Source organism: Macrobrachium nipponense, chromosome 1 (genome assembly GCF_015104395.2).
Source record: "Macrobrachium nipponense isolate FS-2020 chromosome 1, ASM1510439v2, whole genome shotgun sequence".
Classification (NCBI taxonomy): domain Eukaryota; kingdom Metazoa; phylum Arthropoda; class Malacostraca; order Decapoda; family Palaemonidae; genus Macrobrachium; species Macrobrachium nipponense.
In genome coordinates this window covers 115,559,527-115,565,526 of record NC_087200.1, presented here as the reverse complement: position 1 = coordinate 115,565,526, position 6,000 = coordinate 115,559,527, and positions in this window count along the sequence as shown.

The following is a 6,000-nucleotide window of genomic DNA, read 5'->3' as shown; positions in this document are numbered from 1 at the left end:
CCAGTATTTGTGCAGAGTTGGAGGGCGTAGGAAGGTTGGCTCTTAAGTTCGCCCCATACCCTCCTCCCCGAGGTCAATTAACGTATTGTTCCTAATCCAGCCAAATGAGGATCTCCCGTCTTGGTTCCCTTCTTCTCTTCTCCTGTAAAGGTATCGCGTAAGCTAATGAAGGCCCCCTCAGCCTGCCCCTTCCTCCTCTCGCCACTACTGCCTCGCTCCTATAAATAGAGTGCCGTTATTAAAACCTAACCTGTGATCATTTTCCCATTTTTGTCAAGATCACCCACGTTCATTACCTATCTCCAGCTGATCTTTTTCTTTCGTGATTATGATGTTGTTTTCATCATTATTGATGTTTATTGTCAGTACTATGTATAGCACCAGTGACACCGCAAAAGTCAACATCAGCAGCAACAACATCCATAACAATAACAACAGCAAGCACAACAACAATGATAAATTTATTTTGTAGATAAGAGTTTACTAGATAACGACGAATTCCCTCGAAACTTGAGTATCCAAGAATTGTCTCCCTTAAGAAGAATTTTCTACCTTAAGGATTCCGTCTTATTCTTGTTTCTTTTCAGCTCTACAGAGAACTGGGCGAGGAAATGGAGGCGGCCGCCGTGAGCGGCTACAACGCCTGCATCTTAGCTTATGGTCAGTCAGGATCCGGAAAAACGTATACAGTTCTTGGTCACAAAGTAAGTCCTGTTTTCCTTATCCTTACTTTACATTACTTTAAATACTTTGCTTTACATTGATCATTTCAAAGCGGAGAAAGAGTATTTTGCTAATCCTGTGGCAAACAGAATGTGAATTATAGGCCCATAGGAGTTTTTTCCTTATTTTAAACCGCTAGCCAACTACAAGATTTTCAAGCCTAAGGCGGTCCAAAGGGGAGTATTGATGCCAGATATTTCCTGATGAGTTTCTGATCCTGTCTTTTAGGAAACATATCAGTCCTCGATAAAGTAAACATAACTTGCTTAAAACGTTAGAGACAACGTTGTTATTATGACACATGTGCCTAATATTTTCGAATATTTTGTCAACCTTTGTATATATACTTAGCTTTTATATCATTTAATAACCCAGTTTAACTGAAGCTGTGCTAGTGTTTATCCATTTTACTAGTATTCATTTTACATGATTGTTTTTGTGATTATAGATGTTAAGTCCCGAGGCTAGAAATAAATACATTCATGAAAGAATGGTCTTTGTTGTTTTAGTAAAGAATCACTTATGTTATAATGGGTTATATGCAAAATACCCTGGTAGGTAGTCTGTATAATCCATGTAGTTGGAAGGAATATATATATATATATATATATATATATATTATATATATATATATATATATATATATATATATATATAGAGTGGACCCCCTGCATTCGTGTTCTTCAGATTCGCGGACTCATGCATTTGCAGTTTTCTCTCTGGAACATTTCCCCCTATTATTCGCAGAAGATATCCACAAATTCCTGTTTTTTTTATCAATTTCATAAATAAATGCACTTTTTATTATAAAACTATTAAAAAAACTAGATAAAAACATTCTTTGTGGGGTTTTATTGAGTTTTAACTAACAAAATAGGAGATTTTAAGCATTTTTATAGGGGTTCCAACTATTCGTGGATTCTAACTATTCGCAAGGGGTCTGGTACATATCCCCCATGAATACAGGGGGACCACTGTATATATATATACGGTATATATAGTATATATATATATATATATATATATATTTGTATATAGTATATGTTATATATAATACACACACACACACACACACATATATATATATATATATATATATATATATATATATATATATATATATATATATATATATATATATATATATATATGCTCTTTTCTAGGACTATAGCACTGGAAATTGCAAATTCAGTCTTCATAGCATTCGTGGAATTTTAATGAATTAGATTTTATATATATACATATATATATATATATATATATATATATATATATATATATGTATATATATATATGTATGTATGTATATATGTATATAAAACCGGTCAGGACCTACACCCCGTCTCTCATTTTTCATCTATGGTTTTGTGATTATATATATACATATATATATATATATATATATATATATATATATATATATATATATATATATATATCAGCCCTTGACGAACGACTGATACATAGTATTAGAAGCCATAAATATATAGACTACAATGACAATACTGACGAATATACACACTACCGTTTGAGACTGCAGATTCACCCAAAGGCGGATGTCAAGGTAGGAGTGGTCTTCAAAACTCATTTGGCTAAAATTCACAATATATTCTGAAGAGACAATACTGAAAAACGTACCCACCATAGGAATCTACAAATCCACACTTGGCCGGTGTAAGGTGTCAGGGAAGTTGGCTTGGATATCTCATTAGCACTGCTATCCCCGTGTTGACAAATATGATAATCCTATTTCCATACATCTCTACTGGAAAGGAATATAACTGACTCTAGCTTTATAAAAGAAAGTTACAGCCATAATATGAATATCAGTCAAGGGATGTATAAACAAAAGAAAGTTGTATATTGCTGAAATTTTCAGGGAGGCAGTGAGATGCATGGAGATAGGATTATTATATTTGCAAAAACAGTAAAGGGGCAGCAGTGCTAGTAAGATTTCCAACTCCGCCTCCCTGACACCTGTGATGTGTGGATTTGTAGTCTCCTTATGGTCGGTACGTTTATCGGTATTGTCCCTTAAGAGTATATTGCGAATTATAGCCAAATGAATTTTGAAGGCCACTCCTACCTTGACACTCGCCTGTGGGTGGATCTGAGGTTTCAAATGGCGGCTGCGTATGCTTGTCAGTAGTGTCTCTGTAGTATATATATTTATGACTTCTAATACTATGCTGAGTCCTAAGTCAAGGGCTTGGAAATAGTCGAAACCGGTTAGGACCTACACCCCGTCTTATTTTTCACCTGTGGCTATGTGTGATAGATGAATCACGAGCTCAAGTGATTATAATCATATATATATATATATATATATATATATATATATATATTATAATATATATTAATAATAATATATCTATATATATGCATGTTTATAAATATCTCTCTGGAAAGTAATGCAGATTGAATGGCGTAATAAACTTTCATTCTTAACAGGATGCTCCAGGGCTGGCCCCTAGGATATGCGAAGGACTGTTGACCAGACTGCAAAGAAGATATGACCCGGATGACCTGTGTGCCAACGATTTCTCACTCACTTTAAGGTAGGCCCTTTGAAGGATATTTAGTGGCAACCCAAATTTAGTGTTTTCTGTGCATTCTGGCAAGCTGATGTTTGCGACTGTCTAGTGATATCAATGGTGATAGCAAAGAGGAGCTGAGAACACAGGTGATAAAGTTTTCAAGTGTTTGCAAGTAGAGAATGCTGAGAACAGATGTTAGTAAGGTACGGTAATGAGGTAACTAAGAGTAAAAGGAAGTGAGGAAGATGGAGCAACGACCGTGTGGATGGAGGAAGCAGTGGCACAGGTTAATTTATATGTGATTATGAGAAAATATGATCGACTGTCGTAGAGTATTAAATCTAAGCAAAAGTTTAAGCAAAAGTTTGAAAGAAATTATATATGGAGGCAAAGCTGTGATGCCTGAAGGGACTCATAAAGTTTAGTTTCCCTTTAAGGGGTTGAAAAGAGTTTACTTAGTGTATATGCATATGTATATATATATATATATATATATATAAATATATATATATAATAACTGGTAAAATGTTCTGTTACCACAGAATTCCATCTAATAAAAGAAGCCCATGAAAACACCAAAATATAGAAAGTAAGTACTATTACCTACCTGAAGAGAGAGACAGCAGTCTCAGAAATATAGTACTTACTGTCTATATTTCGGCGTTTTTAAAGGGCTCATTTTATTTCATATACACACACACACACACACACACACACACACACACACACACACACACATATATATATATATATATATATATATATAAAGGTATAAGCCACGAAGGAAAAATAAACTACGGAGTTTCTGCAAGATCTTTCGACTTCAACGTCCTTTTCTCAGTTATATGAGCTTTCCTGTACTGTCAATTCCTCATGTGAGTCAGTTTATCTGCTGAGTAAAGGACGTTGAAATCGAAAGATCTTGCAGAAACTCCGTTTTTTATCTTTCCTTCGTGGCTTATACCTTTATTATGGATTTATCACATTCCAAATTTTCGTGATTCAGTTATACATATATACATATATATATATATATATATATATATATATATATAGTATATATATATATATATATACTAGTATATATATATATATATATCTATATATATATATATATATATATATGTTATATATATATATATATATATATATATATTATTATATATATATAATTATATATATATATATATATCTCGATATAGATATAGATATATGTGTGTGTCTGTGTATGTGTATGTATATTTGCCACTGGGCAGACAGGGTTTTATATCAAGTGAAAAAGTTATCATAATCTCATTTGTGTAGTATAAAATTCTTTTTCTGTTTTGTTTACAAAATACATAAATTATTGTATGTGTGAAAAACAAAAAGTAACTTGATAAGTATTACACCGTATTTAATTTCCTGTCTCTTTTCTTCATCAGCCTTATAGAGATATACAACGAGCGAGTGAGAGATCTTCTGACCGGTCCTGAGCCAGGGAGGCCCCTCCGGGTGAGGGAGCACCCTCATACTGGCCCATATGTGGATGGTAATGGAACACGTTCCAACGTTTTTGTGTTTTCTGGGTCTCGTGTTACAAGGTGTTCATGATCATGTTTACGCTGCCTTTGTCCCTGTCATTTTCCGTTTCACTGCCACAGTCCCGCACTTGTTTCATTATGCAGTCTTCCCTTTTCACGCTGTTCCTTTTCTCCCCTTTTTGATATTTTCCTTATTTCTTTCCTTCACCTGTTCCTCTTCAGTCTTTCATCTGCCCCTCAAGCTGTCTTTTCTTTTCTCTCTGTTGTTCTCCGACGTCACGCGTATCTTTTCTCAGTACGACACACTTTTCTGCTCATTAATCTTTCTCTCCCTGGCAATATTGCAGCCTTGTTCCTTGTAACCTCTTCGCTTTTTTTTCAGGTCGCAAACCCAGTCTTTGTTCACATCTAAATTATTGCTCCGCAATCTTGTACCATATTTGGATTTCAGTGGACATGTATCATTCATTTTCTTTTATATTGCTCGGTGATTTTCACATTATAAGTCGGTTGTAACTTGTCTGAAGAATCTGACGTTAGTTTTATTCATTCTGTCATGTATCACCGCTTTGTTCGATGAAGTAGTCAAGTAGCTGTATAGTTTACCAAATCTGAGCCCGTCAGAATTCGATAATTATCAGCCAAACTATTGTTTTTTTTTTTCTTTCTTTTTTGCAAGTCCATCTTATTTGAGATACGAAATTTGCGGGTAAATCTCTTGAATGCAATAAGAGTAAATTACAGGTTAGTTTTGTGAGAATTATATAGAATTACTGTTGGCTGTGACACATCTTCAACGCTCTAGTGTAGTTGAAACTATGGGATCTTTGTTACTTAATGGATTTTCTCGCAGAAACCCCGACCCCTGACGCATCTGATAAGTTGCTGGCGTGCTAAGAGTAGAGGAGACCTCAAGATTTTACTTTTAACCTAAAGAGGAATCTGCATTGCAAACTGCATTTTTACTGCTTTAATCTGTTACCAAACTTGGTATGAAGACATGAGAGAGAGAGAGAGAGAGAGAGAGAGAGAGAGAGAGAGAGAGAGAGAGAGAGAGAGAGAGAGAGAGAGAGAGAGAGAGAGAGAGAGAGATATCACATGTATATTATTCTCCGATTCATTAGTTTGTACTTCTCTTCCAAAATATCTACCAAGGATTCCTCAAAGATGTATTAAATAGAGTACATGTCCCATTAGCAACATCATCATTAACCAAA